Source organism: Camelus dromedarius, chromosome 3, assembly GCF_036321535.1.
Source record: "Camelus dromedarius isolate mCamDro1 chromosome 3, mCamDro1.pat, whole genome shotgun sequence".
NCBI lineage: Eukaryota > Metazoa > Chordata > Mammalia > Artiodactyla > Camelidae > Camelus > Camelus dromedarius.
The window spans coordinates 53,139,195-53,156,304 of NC_087438.1; the positions used below are offsets into that span (position 1 = coordinate 53,139,195).

General features: G+C 39.9%; 1 protein-coding gene across 1 annotated transcript in view; it reads left to right on the top strand.

Annotated features, from left to right (window-relative positions):
• Positions 1-17,110, top strand: part of THBS4 (thrombospondin 4) — a 179,654-nt gene that overhangs the window by 34,110 nt on the left and 128,434 nt on the right. Inside the window, exon 2 of the mRNA XM_064481950.1 lies at positions 12,851-12,937. The gene's annotated coding sequence lies outside the window, so the exon portion shown is untranslated. The remainder of the gene's footprint in view (positions 1-12,850; positions 12,938-17,110) is intronic.

The window sequence follows — 17,110 nt, forward strand, 5'->3', positions numbered from 1 at the left end:
TCTCCCAAAACTTTAATGAACACCTAGTTTCTGTACTAATCCTCTTCTTAAAATGTCTAGAGTGATTTCTTTGATTCTTTTTGAATCCTGACTGAATGAAAGGAAAATTTCAGGGAGGAGTCCTGTGTGTGTGTGTTTTTTCACACCACCAAGCAGTGAACTCAATTCAATTCTGATACTGTCTACATGAAGACAGCATCAAATCTCACAGTTTAAGGGCTCAGTCCTAGGAGACTGTCTCCCCTACCCCACACTTCAGACGTCAGTCACAAATTCAGGTTGTTACTGGGCCTCTGACCGACTCTTATAGATCACAGGTTCCCAAGACCCCTGCCTCAGGTTCAATTAATTTGCTAGATCAGCTCACAGAACCCCAACACTTTACTTAGGTTTACCAGTTTGTTGTAGGAGAATATGACTCAGGAATAGCCAGCTGGCAGCGATGCACAGGGCAAGTATGTAAGAAGGAGCACAGAGCTTCCTTCCATGCCCTCTCTGAGCGTGCCTCTCTCCCCAAGGCCCCAAATGTGAAACCCCCAAGTGTTCAGCAATCCAGAAGCTCTCTGAATCCAACCTTTTGGGTTTTCATGGAGGCTTCATTACCTAGGCATGACGGATCAAATCATTGGCCATTGGCGATTGATTCAGCCTCCACCCTCTTTCCCCTCCTTTCAGAGGTTGGGGGTGGGACTGAAGGTTCCAACCTTCCAGTCAGAGGGTTGGTTCCCCTGGCAACCATCCCCTATCCTTGCTTTCCAAAAGTCACGTCATTACCATAAACTCAGCTGTGGTTGAAAGGAGTTTGTTATGAACATCAAGACACTTTTATTGCTATTATCACTTAGGAAATTACAAACGTTTTAGGAACTCTATGCCAGAAACAGGGACAAAGACCAAATACATATTTCTTATTATAAATCACAATATCACAGATCTTTACTCATTTTCTACACAGGGCCTATTATGCCACTCTAAAGAGTTTCTGTTTAATCTATGAGCAAAGGGAAGCCCATAAATGCTTTAAAGCAGACAAATTGCAAGAACATATCTGCACATATTGCAAGCGTCATTCAGTCTTGGGAATGGTTGGGAAGATATCGAGCCTGGAAAGAGAGCGCATGTAAAAGACTGTCGGTCAGTTCTCCAGGCAAATTGTGATGGAGCCTAAACTTGGGCTATGACAGTAGAGATGATGAAAAAGAAGATAGATACAAGAGAATTTTAGGAATATGAAATGAAAATTGTTATCTCAACACTAATTAACCTCAGTTAAAATTGAAGACTTAGGTCACCATGATATTTTATGAGAAGCTCTATAAAGAGAAGTGTTTTAGGCTAATTGTGTCTCCTCTGATGTTCATATGTTGAAACCTAACCCTCAATGTGATGGTATTTGGAAGTGGGGTCATTGGGAAGTGATCAGGTCATGAGGGTGGAGCCCTCATGAATGGAATTGATGCCCTTATAAGAGACCCCAGAGAGCTTCCTCCCCACTTCCACTATGTAAGGAAACAGTGAAAAGGTGGCCGTCTATGAACCAGGAGGTAGACCCTCACCAGACATAGAATCTGCCAGTGCCTTGAGCTTGGACTTCTCAGAACTGTGAGGAACAAATGTTGTTTAAGCCACCAAGTCTATGGGATTCTGTTATAGCAGCCCATCGGACTAAGACACAAATAAATCATATTATTGACATAAGTACTTCAAAAATTAAGTGCTGTGTCATTTACTGCCCTTCTCTGCAAAATAAGGAAGGAAAAATCCACATTTACATTCTAATGACGACAGGAGTATAATTTAACAATAATCCACATGAGGCAGAGATCTCAAATGGGATTAAAATGTACATGTTCAGTCTGTAAGGTGTGCTCTTAGCAGCCCACTGTCAGGACATGTTTGAGAAAAAAAAATGTACACGTTCTGCATCTTGAATCACGATGCTGATTCCTTTCTATGGTTAAGATTTTCAGTGAGAAAGGGTTTTGCCAAGATTCACAACTTTTACAAAGCACTTATGGATTCTCTCAGAATAACCATTAAAGTTTTGTGATAACCTCAGAGGATAGAAAATGCATTCTTTTAAGAAATTGTTTATTTAAATCATAAATGTGTTTGTTGTGGGAAAGTGAATTTCCTTGCTTAAGTTGTAAGTGAACTCAATAATTGTATTAATTAATCCATCACTCAATGGATTAGATTAGACAGAAAGCACCTGACTGCTTAGTTTTCTCCTGGCAAAGTGTTTGAAATTAAAGCATGCCTTTGGCCAATTCTGACCTAAAGACATGACAAAATTTGTTCTTCTGTAAGTAGTAGGATAGTCAGGACTTGGTGACTGGTTTGAAAGATTGGGCAAGAAGGAGTCTTCAAGAGTGATGCCCATGGGGGCTGCCTGCTTGGCTAACTAATAGGGGAAGAATTGCTGCTCTTGGGGCTGGGTACAGACACCGTTCAGTGATACACAGCACACAGGAGGAGGAGAGTAGGTCTCACAGGAAGGTAGTGTGTTTGACTCTGGACACGTGGAAGTTGAGGTGCCTGCAGGAGAAATGGACAGAGCTGATTAACAGACAAATAAATGGAGGTTTGTGTATGGAACTGAAGAGAGAGACCTAGACACTTAAACTTGGAGCCAACCACACATGACTCATGTAGAGCCAATCTCTGCTAAGTTTGGGACTCTTGTAATATAACTTGACCCAGGAAAGGTCAAATGTTCCTTAGTACCTTAATGCTTTCCTTGTTGAGAATAGAACATGTTGACTTTGAAAGAAAATCACCAATCATGGTGGTGAGTATTGCCCTTGGGTAATTTAGGAGGAAACCGGCCATAGCAATTGATGTGGAAAGACCAAAGGACATGAAGAGCCTTCCATCTTGCCCCCACCAGGGTCCAGAATGTACCAAGGACTCGATGATTATTTGTGGAATGAACAAATGGTTAAATATCCCCGTTCCCCCTAGCCTACCTTCAAATATGTCCTCGTCACCCATTGAAAGTAAAAATGCAGAGTATTTTTTTTAACTTAAAGGATCATCCCCACGTGCTTCTGGAAGGGTAATCAGCAGCCACTGTGAGTCACACAAGTCCCCAGTGGACTAATTTTTGCTAAGAAGGAGAAGGAACAAGTATGGGGAAAGTGGGAGGGATGGAGAGGAGCGAGGGAGCCACGGAGGTCAGGCTGCTTCCGTCACATCTTTTCCTGGGGCTGATCTGGTCTTGGAGGCCTGAGGCCCTCCACCTAGGGCACCCTTAAAGATACCAAAATGTCCTTCCCATCCTTCCCATGACTTGCTTTCAAATGTGTTTCTGCCATGCCACCCCCTCCCACCAGCCCACCCTACCCCAGGGGATAGCAACAGAGTCTGAAGGCCACCCACCCCCTCCACTTATTTTTTTGTGGTTTCTTCACAGCATTGATCTTTGTGACTAAGCAGCAGCTTGGAAAGGAACAGTGTGCCTCCCCCAACAGTAATTCTGAAACCTCTCAGGGGACTCAAGTAGGATCCCAGGGTTTACAAGAGGTGTCCCATTTTTGCAGGGAGAGGAATGTAGAGATGGGGGCATGGTGGGGAAAGGTGAGCTTTTGTTGTGGCAACAAAGATATTAACAAAGGCAGGGTCCTTGCCCAGCTGGAGCCTGGGTGGGAAGCCTGCCCGAAACCCTACACTCTGATTTTGGCCACTGTTTATTATTACAGTTCAGCTTCTTCTCTCCTTAAGTCACCATTGGCGTCTGTCTTGATGAGCAGCAACTCAGAAAGCGTAAACCTGTCCCTGGAACGTCATCCTTAGAGACTGAAATGGAGTATTTCTGGAATAAGCTTTCCCCTCATGTCTGTACACAGCCCCAGGAGCAGCAATTCTGCAGGAGGGGAGTGGAGAGTGAGGACACTACCCGAGGCTTCCAAAATGCCCTTCCCTGATACAAGTGGAGAATTAACACAAACATCCTGGGAAGGAAGGGGAGGTCTGACCGATCAGATTAGTAGCCTCGTGTAGAGACCCCTCCTCCACCAGCTGCCCTCCTCACTTAGCAAAAGCTCAGTAGATTTTTGCACTGCGTACTGGGGGTTAAGTTAGGTTAACATATATACACCAGCCAACTCATCTCCTGATTCTCCTTTGTTCCAAGAGCTGCCCTTAACAATAGCAAGAAAAAAAGGCTCTACCAGATTTCCTCTCTCCATCCTCCAAAATCCTAGTGAATTCATCACCTGAGTTAAAATATCCTCTTGCAAAACAGACCCCAGAGACTTGGGCTGCACTAACTCCACAGGTTCTTTATAGCCAAAGCCATCTGACTTAATTTAAACAGATGAGTGAGTGTTGGTGGTGCAAATCGATCACACTAACAATGACCGAAGAGGCAGGCTCTAAAATTGCCTGAGTAGTGGTCTTCTTTCAGAAGATGTAGAGGTGTGGGGGGATGATAGGTGCACCTCCTCTGAGCAACACCTGTTGTTTTGGGAGCTGAGACTTTATTTGCTAACATGTATCTGGGAGTGTGTTTTGGTTTTCCTGTTTCCATTTTGGGCTCTGGTGCTTGATTTTGCTTTGTGAGGCTCTCTAGGGACAGGTGCATCCCATCTGCTGACATCTGTTGGCTCTGAGGTGACACAGTCTCATTAAAACAGCTCCTATTTAAATGTTGTGTCTTCTGCTGTCTCAGTCTCTGCATATTTCTCCTTTTCAGTTTTCTTTCCCTCCGCTGGTCCCAATGGACCCAAATGGACTACTTGACATTCTCCTGCTTTCGGTCCTCCACCTGCATTCTATCAGTATGGAACATGGTGATTACTTGATTCAGCTTTCAATTCACTGGACTATAAACAGGAGCCAGGGAAAGCCAGCAATTCCATTTTCTGCTGGAAAATGCCCAGGGGCTGGTTAACAAGGGAGTGTTCACAGGAAAGGAAATTAACAGTTTGATGAGATTTCAGAGTGTGTGCCAGGGAGGATCAACCAACAGAAACCCTCTTACCTGAAGCTGAGGCCAAGGATCTCTTCCACACCAAAGCAGAATTGAAATGCAGGTCCACAGCTGTTTCTCAGATTTCCCCATGAGACTGACTTCTTCAGCACTCTCTGAAAAGATAGGAGTTTCACTGAGTTAGGGCATTTTGCTTCTGAAGTGGAAGAGGTGGGAGACACTAGAAATTATATCATTGTCATAATCACTAATTAATAATAATAATAATAATAATAATAATAATAATAATAATAATAATAATAATAATAATAGTGGCTGGCCTTTCTCTCTCATTCCTGGAAGGTAACCTCTAAATCTTTGGAATTTCCCAAGGGATAGAAATGTCTTTGATTTTCATGGTGGGCCCCTCAGACCATAACTAAATTTTCACTAACGAGATGACTCAGGAAGGAGTCTGGCTATGCCAAAAAGACTCATCATGTGATTAGCAGGTAGGACTTTGAGCACAGGTGAGGAATAGAATTTTTTTTTCCAGATAGTTATAAAACTGGAAGATGTTCTCTTTTCACCAAAAAGTCGAAATCCTTCTCATCACTGAGGAGTCCCTCAGGATGTAAGGAAACTTAAAGATACAGACAGAACACAGTGCTATACACAGAAAGAAATATGCCCAGGGTAACAAGCAATAGGCCTTTTACAGAGCTTGCACAGAATGTTCCAGGATTACTGAATTATTATGCTGTACACCAGGAACTGACGCAGCATTGTAAACTGACTATACTTCAATAAAAAAAAAAAAAAAAAACCTTGGGGGAAAAAAAAAGATGGAACAAATCCAGGATTGAACAAATCTAGTGGGAAGAGAAAAAATAAAATTGGAAACCAGCTTCATGAAAACCATATTTAAACGATCATTGTGCGTTATTCAGGACAAAGAATCAATATTCCCAATACGAAGAGTTCTAATAAATCAATGAGAAAAGACTAACATCCCTATAGAAAAAATGGATGAGCACATAGGTAAGCAAACTTTAAAAGAGGTAACACAAATGGCCAATATACACATGGAAATATGTGCAACATTTCTGGACACCAAAAAATGCCAATTAAAAATAATGAGATATCATTTCTTTGCCTAAAATTGGCAAAGAGAAAAAAGATTTCCAACACCTAGCATTGGAAAAGCGAACTCTTATTAGCAGCGATGGCTGCATAAATTGGTACCACCTTTCTGGTGTGAAATTTGGCATTATGTATCAAAATGGTAAATGAGCATTCTCTTTCAGTCATTCATTCCGTTCCTAGAAATTTATAATATGGTGATAACCAGACAAGTATACCTATGTGCATATACACATAGTCACACAGATACACATACATAGATGAAATATATTCTATTAGGTAGTTAAAACAGATGGTGGTATATTCCCCACATATGGTATAATATGCAACCATTAAAAATTAAGGTCAATCCCATATTATTTGTGGCTACAACACACTGTAGAGTAAGAAAGCAAGTAGCAAAAATGTATGTGTAGCATATTCCTGTTTTAATTGTGTGTGTACAAATACTAGCAATTATTCTATGTGTGAGGTGGAATTATAGGTGATTTTTCACTTTTTGTTGTTTGAACTTTTTAGACTATTTTTTTACAGCAGTTTTAGGTTCACAGCAAGATTAAGAGGAAGGTGTAAAATTTCCCATATACCCCAGCCTCCACACATGCATAGCCTCTTCCATTACCAACATCCCCCACCAAAGTAGAACATTCATTACAAGTGTTAAACCTATGTTGACTTACCTTAATCACTCGAAGTTTGTAGTTTACCTTAGGGTTCACTCTTGGTGTTGTACATTCTATGCACAAATGTATAATGACATGCATCTACCATTATAGTACACAGAGTATTTTCACTGCCCTAAAATTCCTCTGTGGTCTGCATAGAGACAAATAAAATCCTCTGTTTATCCCTCTCCACCACCCCTCACCAGCCTCTGGCAACCACTGATCTTTTACTATTTCCATGGTTTTGCCTTTTCCAGGATGTCATATAGTTGAAATCATAGAGTATGTAGCCTTTTCAGATTGACTTCTTTCCCTTATTAATATGCTTTTGAGTTTCCTCCATATCTTATCATGACTTGAGAGCTCATTTCTTTTTAATGCTGAATAATATTCCACTGCCTGGATATATTACAGTTTATTTATCCATTCACCTGATGAAGGACATCTTGGCTGCTTTCGAGTTTTGGCAGTTATGAATAAATGCAGGTTTTTGTGTGAACATAAAGTTCACTTCCTTTGAATAAATACCAAAGAGTGTGATTACTGGATCATACAATAAGAGTATGTTTAGCTTTGTAATAAACTGTCAAACTGTCCTCCAAAGTGACTGTACCATCTTGCATCTCCACTGCAATGAGTTGTTGCTTACACTTGGTTGTCATGGTTCCAGATTTGGGCTATTCTAATAGGTGTGTGGTGGTATCTCATTGTTGTTTTAATGACACATGATGTAGAGCATCTTTTCTACATGCAATTTGCCATCTGTAGAAGATTCATTGGTGAGGTGTCTGTTCAAATCTTTGGCCCATTTTTTAACTGGATTGTTCACTTTCTTATTGTTGAGCTTTAGGAGTTCTTAATATATTTTGAATGACAGTCCTTTATCAGACATGTCTTTTGCAAACGTTTTTCCCAGTCAGTGGCTTGTCTTCTCATTCTTTTGACATTATCTCTTCCAGAGCATAAGTTTTCTATTTTAATGAAGTCCAGTTTATCAATTATTTCTTTCATAGATCACACCTTTTTTATATTTAAAAAGTCATCACCATATTCAAAGCTGTATAGGTCTTTTCCCATTTTACCTTCCAGGAGTTTTATAGCTTTGTTTTATATTTAAGTCTATGATCATTTTGAGTTAATGGGCTGTGATTCTTTTTTTTTTTTGCATGTGGATGTCCAGTTGTTTCAACACCATTTGTTGAAGAGACTGTCTTTGCTCCATTGTGTTACCTCTGCTCCTTTGTCGAAGATCAGTTGGCCATGTTTATGTAGTTCTGTTTGGGGACTCTCTTTTCTGTTCTGTTAATCTTTTTGTCTGTTTTTTCACCAATACCACACTGTCTTGATTACTGTAGCTTTATAGTAAGTCTTGAAGTCTAGTGGTATCAGTCTTCCAACTTTGTTCTTCTTAAATGTTTTATGGATTTTTCTGGGTCTTTTGCCTCTACAAATAAACTTTAAAACTGGTATGTCAGTACCCACAAAATAACTTGCTGGCATTTTCGTTGAAATTGTATTGACTATAGATTAAGTTGGGAAGAACTAACATCTTGACAATATTCTTCCTATCCATCAGTATGAAATATCTCTCTGTTTATTTAGTTCTTCTTTGAATTCATTCATCAGAGATTTGTGCTTTTCCCGATATAAATCTGTATGTACACATTTTGTTAGATTTGTATGTAAGTATTTCATTTTTGGAGCTCTAATATAAATGGTATTGTGTTTTTAATTTCAAATTCCCTTGTCCATTGGTAGTATATAGGAAAACCATTAACTTTTATGTATTAACTTTGTATCCTACAACCTTGCTGTACTCAGCGATTAGTTCTAGGAGGTTTTTGTTGATTCTTTCAGATTTTCTGCATAAAAAGTTGTGTCATCTACAAACAAAAACAGTTTTATTTCTTCCTTCCCTATTTGTATAACTTTCTTATTTTTGTCTTAGTGCTTTGCTAGTACTTCCAGTACAATGTTGAAAAGTGATAAAAGGATATATCCTTGCCTTGTCCCAGATATTAGTGAGAAAGCTTTGAGTTTCTCATCACTAAGTCTAATGTTAGCTGTGGGTTTTTTGTGTTCTATCAAATTGAGTAAGTTCCCCTCTATTCCTAGTTTACTGAAGAGTTTTTGTCATGAGTAGGTGTTGGATTTTGTTAAATGTCTTTTTGCATCTATTAATGTGATCATATAATTTTTCTTCTTTAGCCTATTGATGTGATAAATTACATTAGCTGATTTTTGAATGTTGAACCAGCCTGGCATACCTGGGATAAATCCAACTTGGTTGTTGTGTATAATTTATTTTACATGTTTTGGGATTTGATTTGCTAATATTTTGTTGAGGACTTTGGCTTCTGTGTTCATGAGAGGTACTGGTCCTGTAGTTTCCTTTTCTTATGATGTATTCATCTGGTTTTGGTATGAAGGTAATGCTGTCCTTTTTGACTGAATTAGGAGGTATTCCCTCTGCTTCTACACCCTGAAAGAGATTATAGAGAATTGGTATAACTTCTTTCTTAAATTTTTGGTAGAATTCACCAGTGAACCCTCTGGGCCTGGTACTCTCTGGTTTGTAGGTCATTAATTGTTATTCAGTTTCTTTAGTAGATATAGGCTTATTCAGACTGCTTTTTAATTGGTGCATTTAGACCACTGACATTCAAAGTGATTATTGATATATTTGGATTAAAATCTACCATATGTGTTCTGTTTTCTACTTATTGCTCTTGTTCTTTGTTCCTATTTTTTCTTCTATTCTTTTTCTGCCTTTTGTAGTTTAGGAGCATTTTATACAACTCCATTTTCTCTCCTTTCTTAATATATCCACTATAATTCTTTTTTTTTTTTTTTTTTTTACTATTTTTAGTGGTGGTCTTAGTGTTTACAATACATATTTACAACTAATCCAAGTCCACTTTTAAAAAACACTATACCACCTCATAGGTAGTGTAAATACCTTTTAATAACAAAATAGTTCTAATTTCTCCCTCCTGTCCCGTGAATTGCTGTTATTCATTTCAATTATATATATAAGTGTACATAATTGAACAGATTTTTGCTTTATTATTTTGAACAAACTGTTTCCTGTTAGATCAATTAAGAATAAGAAAATAAAAGTTTTTATTTTTACCTATACTTTTTCCTTCTTCAATACTCTTCTTTATGTAAATCTGAGTTTCTGATTTTCTGTCTCTGTAAAGAATTTCTTTTAAAATTTCTTGCAAGGCAGGCCTCCTGGCAACATATTCCTTCAATTTTTGTTTGTCTGAGAAAGTCTCTATTTCTCCCTCAGTTTTGAAGGCTAATTTTGCTGGGTACAGAATTCTAGGTTGATGGGGTTTTTTCCTCTCAATACTGTAAAGGTTTCACTTCACTCTCTTCTTGCTTGCATGGTTTTTGAGGAGAAGTCAGATGTAATTCTTATCTTTGTTCATCTATAGATAAAAAAAAAATTTCCCTCTAGCTTCTTTCAGGGTTTTTCCTTTATCTTTGATTTTCTGTAGTTTGCAAATGATATGTTTCAGTTTTTGTTTTTTTTCATTTATGCTTCTTGGTGTTTTCTGAGCTTCTTCAATCTGTGGTTTGATGTCTGACATTAATATGAAATTCTTAATCATTGTCATTTCAAATATTTCTTCTGTTCTTCTACCTTCCTTCTCCTTCTGGTATTTCTGTTATGTGTATGTTACACTCTTCTGTAGTTGTCCCAAACTACAAAATATTATTCTCTTTGCTTTTCGGTTTGGGAAGTTTCTGTTGAGATATCCTCAGGCTCAGAGATTCTTTCCTCAGCCATGTTCATCTGCTAAGCTACTAGTAAGCCTGTCAAAAGCATTCTTTATTTCTGTTATAGCATTTTTTACCTCTAGCATTTCTTTTTGATTCTTTTTTAGGATTTGCTTATCTGCTTTTATTGCCCTCTGCTCTTGCATGCCATCTACTTTCTGTTGGAGACCTTAGCAATTAATCACAGTTGTTTTAAATTCCTGATCTGATCATTCCAACATCCTTGCCATGTTTGATTCTGATGCTTTCTCTGTCCCTTCAAGTTGTGTGTTTTGCCTTCTGATATGCTTTGTAATTTTTTTCTTAATAGCTAGATGTGGTGTACAAGGTAAAAGCGACTGTTGTAAACAGGACTTTAGTAATGTGATGAGTGTGAGGGAGGGGAAGCATTCTGTAGTCCCTGGACTCGGTCTCAGTCTCTTAGTGAATGGATGGGAACTTTAAAGGTTTGCTCAGGTTTTTTTCCTTCCCCCTTCGGTGAGAAAGAATGGCTACAGTGGGCTGGAGTTGGGTATTTCCCTTCATCTAGGTCAGTTAGGCTCTGATAATATCGCAGCCGGTTAGGCTCTGGTTAGTCTTTCCTGAGGGCAGACCTTGGTAAATAGAACTGAGTGCTCTGGTGTATTTCAGAATGGCTCTTTTGTCTCTGACCCTGCTGGAAGCACAAAGGGATTTGTCTCTAATATTTACTGTGAGAACCTGGTCAAGCTCCTGGAGGTAATTTCACAAAATTGTGGAGGCCACTCTATAACTGGGTCCACCTGGAGTTTTTAACATTCATGCTTGTCCCCACAGAGCTTCCAGCAAAGCGTCCATTATAGTGCAGATTTTCCTATCCTGGCATCAATTCCCACCATGGTTTCCACTCAGGAAACTCTGCTCCAGTGAGCCATGGCTCCCTGTGTTCACCTGTCTCACTAGTCTTCACTTCGGGAATTTTTTTTCAGTCATTTCATCAGTAATTTCTTCCTTCTATTTTCTCTGTTTTCTCTTTCTGGAATTCCTGTTATTTGGCTTTTGGACCTCTTAGATGAAGCCTACTTGTCTCCCATTTCTTTATATTTCTGCTTTACTTTCTAAAGTTAAGGATTCAACTTTATCTTCCATCCCTTCTTCCTTTGCTATCATATTTTTAATTTCAGGAGCATTTTTTACCCCTGAATGTTCCTTTGTGTATGATGGAGGGAGGGATATATAATGTCCTGTTCTCATTTCATGGCTACAGTATCTTTTCTTAGCTCTCCAACATATTACTCATAATTGGTTTCTTTCTTAAAAAGCATGCTTCTCACTATTTTCTGCAAGTTGCTTTTTCTTTGCATCTCTTTCTTCCAAATTGACTTCCCTCAGCTGTCTGGTATTCTTTGGCTGACTGCTTATGATTAAGAGCTGGGGACTAATATGCTGCTTGGAAGCTCTGAATATATAGGTCAGGCTTGACAATCCTAAGGCTTTACTGTAGGGGGATCTGGGTAGCTCATTTATGGGGGAAGACTTGTGTTTAAGTCTTTTCTTTGGACTGGCCAAATAAACAAGAAATTTCTTCCTCTCTCCTTCCAAGAGGGTCGAGGCCTGGATGTCACTGTTCTGGAACTGAGGGAGGTATTCACTGTGCCTGTCAGTCCATCAACAGCCCCAGTTCCAGAAGAAGCTGACACTGAGACTTTGGGTTTGGATCTTTGCTAACCCCACACTGGTTTAGGATTGTTCTCTCCTAGGTCTAGAAAGGAAGGGTCATATGGCAGGAAAGTTGAGAACAAGAAGCATTTCTTAGCTTTGACATTTCCAAACTCTAAACTCCAAAGGACCCAGGACATAAAGTTTTTGTCATTGTGCAAGAAAAACTATCTAAAACTTGAAATTAAGGCAAAAATGATGGCTGCATGACCTTCTAAAAAGTCTGTGAAGGATCATCTGACCCACCCAGGAATTGTCCCTTTGGTTGTGACCCAGACATTTTACAACCCTGGTAAATAAGAGATGAACTTTAAGAAAAATGATAAGGTGTGATGATATATTGGGGTGGAGGGCTGGTAAAGAAGTTAACCCCAGAACATGCCTAAAGCACATTAACTTATTTGTATCTATGCAGTAATATTATGTCAGTCTTCCTTTCCCCACTAACTATGTAATCCCCATGTCTCAAATTTCCTTCACACCAGCTCTCGTCTTGCTGCTGGTTCCTTCATTAATGAGTTAATAAAACTTTGGCATGAGTTTGCCATCTGTATGTATGGAAATTATGTTTTTTTTAACAGTTAGAGAAGTGTGCCATCAGCGAAAGAGCTGGAAGAATAGTGCTCAGTGATGATAAATTATTTCTCTTGACTTCCTCCCCCAGATTAGCTTGAAGAGGAGGAGAGAGTCAGAGGGAAGCCAAAGACCTTGGAAGCTGGACGGCACTAAGAAGAGGTCTGAGCTACAGAATGTAAGTAATTTACTTTTTACAAAAACTGGATCATACTGTGCTTACTATTGCATATTGCACTCAGTAATATGGCGTGAACATCTCTATAGGCCAACAGATAGCTGTTCTAAAATATGATTCTTCATTGCTACGTAGCATTCTACTGCATGAGCTACTTTAATGAATTTAGAAAAACTCTGCACATTTTTCCTTTCAACTGGTAGGCATAGTCTCAATTATTTTAGGTATTAAGTCTTCAGTTAAAAGAATATCTCCTTATTGGAAAGAATCCTAGACTGGGTGGATCTCAACAAACAACTGTAGTCAAGATCTAATGACCAGAGTCAACAAAACCAATTTAGCTTCTCTTTCTGAAACCCTCTAATGAAGTCAGTCATGTTTAATTCTGGGTGGCCATTCTATGGCCACAGTGATTCAACTCCTTGCAAGGAGAGCTCTGGGAATGGAGGGCAGTGGGCTCAGGGATTCTCCCTAATGTATGTCTTAAGTAACAGCAAAACCCAGCTGTTTGCCCACCCCGACCTCTGTGCTCATGCAGCCCGTGGCTGTGAGGTAGGGGTGTGCCTTCTGGCTGCGGGCTGGTGCTGAGCTTCCCTTAGCCTATAAACAGAAAGGAATAAATGAGCCTGCTGGAAGGATGTGGGGAGACTGCCCTGGACTTCTGAAAGAAGGACTCCCTATGTGGACAGAGATACCAGTGTCCAAAGAGCCCTGATCCCACGGTGGTATCTGCAGTGCCCTCAGCAGCCCCTGAAATTGCACTTGGGAGCGGGGGTCTCAGAGCTGATCAGTTACCTTTGTCTGGCATGCTGGTTTTATCCTCTCCTGTTCCTTTTGGGAGCTTCCATTTACCAGAAATCAAATCTCCTCCAACTGAGAACTATGTTGGGATTGGGCTTTTGTTATTAGTGTGTGTGTGTGTGTTTCCTGTAGCTTTGAAATGCACAGTGTGTTTGGATCAAATAGCAGCATTGGGATCAACGTAAATTTGGTTGAAACCAATCTGTTTGTTTTTTGCTGTTTTGTACATTTTACTCTAAAAATCAAAGATACTTAGAATCTATTCAACAAGGCCACAAGAAGCTTTTTTAAAGCTTCTTCCTGTGATAGAAACAAAATATAAATTCCTAGTTTCTTTTTATAAGAGAAAAAAATATCATTTCCTCCCAAGTGTTGAGGAAAAAAAAATTTACAATATGAATCCAGAGACTAAATCAGTTACAGGCAAAAACGTGACTGTTTGTTTCCCTGTTATTTTACTGTTTTAGTGATGTTGTGGTGTATGCAGGGCATATTACCTTCATTAGCTGAAAGGACAAAATTAGAGTCATATGCAGTCTTTCTTGGTAATTCAGTTAATTTCCTGTTTTCTGTCTTTTTGGTGACTTCCGTAGAAAGACTATTTAAAAAGTCTCCCCTTTGAAAATGGCCCAAGGAGCAAAGGAAACTCTATTTGAACACTCTGTGAGTTGGTGAGAGGAATGCATTTCACGAGGCCTAACCTCTGTTCCCAGCAGTGACAGGACAGGGGGAGCTGAGTGAGAGAGTGGAGGGAGACAGGGTCGTGGGTTTGGGGGACGGAGGTTAGCGCTCATCTGCTTCATAAAAGATGGTGATGATGTGTTTTCCATGTCTCAAAAGCTAGAGTGAGTGATGTGAAATCCAGTTGTCTTAACTGCATCAGAAAACTAACACTGACTTCAGAAACTAATATGTGATGACGTACATCATTTGCGCACATCAGAAAATTAAAATGATCACACCATGAAGGGTGCTCAAAAATAAGATAGCCCCTTCCCCTGCTTGAAAAAGAACACCTGGGCCAGCCAGAGAAACAGACTTCAACCCCCTGACCCTCTCTTTGCAGCCCCTAACCTTCCCCACACAGATCCTGTAGACTGGGAGCAGTTGGCACTGGTCACAGAGGCAGCGGTAATGAATAAGGCAGCTTCATCCTGAATTCCTGGATACCTGTGCAAGGGATTCCCAGAAGACTCTGGGCTTTCCAGGCTGTAGGACCCACCCATCCACCCTTACTTTCCTCTAAGAAAAAAGGAGGAATCCAGGAGCTGCCTGGATTTCACAAAGCAAAAACCCTTGGAGAGGTGAAACTTCCATGATCGTATTGTTAAATGGACTGTATCTTGTGAGGGACAGTGGTCTTGTCAAGGTCCGAAGTACTAAAGTTGTTGATTCCAAGGGGACTGTCACCTTTGCTAAGACTAGAACTAGGAAATATATTAACCCTCATCCCTAACCCTCCCCTCACCTCCCCCTTAAAAAAGAACTGGAATACAATTAAAGGGCACGCGTCAGAAAATCTGAGTTGGAGAATATGTGATGAAGTTTTACCTTTCATGAAAGAAAATGTTCTGTTTTTTCCCATTATAAATGCCTCGGTTCCTGCCAAGCCTCTTCTTATCCCAAATGTCTTAGAAGATCTTGGTATAGCTCAGCAGAGAGAGGATGGCACCGACACTGAGTTACAGTGTAATACAACGTAGACTCACTGAGTCCAGTGATACTAAGAATACTTCCTGAAACCCCTTCCCCTGACACCAACAGAGTAGCTTTTTATACTGAGTCTTTTTTTTTAAAATTCTCTCATTAAATAAGACAATAGTGTTTCCATTTGGACTTGGCCACAGATGCCCTGGGCTGAAAGTGGGAAGTGTGGTCAGCCTTTCTCACGATGGGGCAGATGCTCGTGGGCCAGACCTGGCAGCACCAGTTTGGGCATCTGGCTGGTGTTAGGGACTCACAGAGAGGCCTGACCACGTTACTTCCCAAGGCCAGAAGGTCATGAAAGATTTCGAGGGCAGGGACCACCAGTGTTTGCCATGAGGCAGGTGGTCAGTAAATGTTAGATGTTGAGATAAGCACCTTAGGATCTGAAATCTCAAGATCTGAATGTTCAAAATGCACTTCATTGGCTATAAAAACTGACCCATCACTTCACGCACTGGCTCAGAGAAGTGTGAGAGCTTGAGTATTCATGGAGAGAGGAGGTCATTTAAGGTAAGTGAAGCTCTGTTCTTTTTCAAACATGCTTGTTTCAAACATAGTGGGGTTTTTTTCTTTTCTTTTTTTAATGGCTTCTATTTCTCCTTGTATTGCACTAATCATTTGAACAGAAGAGCTCCTCTCTGAGGCTTGCCTAGAAGGCTCCATATCACCCCTGCTCTGCACAGACCCCAGACCTTGTCTCCCACCCCTAAATCCATGTCTGGGTCCAGAGCTCCCTTGGGCCACCTCCACACCAGCTCATGCACTGTTTTTTTTTGTTTTGACTTTTTACTGAAGTATAGTTGATTTACAAAGTGTGTTAGTTTCTGGTGTACAGCATAGTGATTCAGTTATACATATATTTGTATATACATTCTTTTTCCTATACTCATACACTGGTTTTTATTTCTCTATCTCTGGCACCCCCAGAGGGAATTATACTTTTTTTTCCTCCAAAATCATTTTTCTTAATGTTTAGACTTTAGTGTACCTACAGATGTGTTGTGGGAGGGGGCACATCTGCATCTGCTCAGGGCCTCCTTGTTGCAGAAAGTTTCTTCCCTCTCCTTTGCATTGTGGAACTATACTCTATGACAGTCAGAGATCTTGTAAGAGTAATGTCCGATCTTTGAGGAAAGAAGTGTGACAAAATTAATGGAGCTTGGAGTATAACAGAATGAGGTTATACAATCAGCATGTGAACTGTCCCTTCATTCTAGAATTCAAAGGCTATTGCTTCCCTTCCCCACCTTCACCCATTGAGTACCACTACTTACAGGAAGAATTGTATTTCTTAGAATCATTAGATTTTTATCACTGGAAGGAAAACTCAGCTACTTCAAGGCCAGGCATGTAACACAGATGAGTGACTCTGGTGAAAGACAACAGGGAGTGGTGCAGACTGTGGTAAAATGGAACCCTCGAGCGCCACCTAGAGGTAGTCAGTTTCCATTCTGAAAAACTACTGATGTCCAGGCTACATGTAAATCAGTGAAACCAGAACCATATACAAAAATAAACTCAAAATAGTTTAAAGAGCTAATATAAAAGACATGATGCCGTGAAACTCCTAGAAGAGAACATAGACAAAACATTCTCTGACATAAATCGTAGCAATGTTTTCTTAGATCAGTCTCCCAAGACAAAAGAAATAAAAGCAAAAATAAC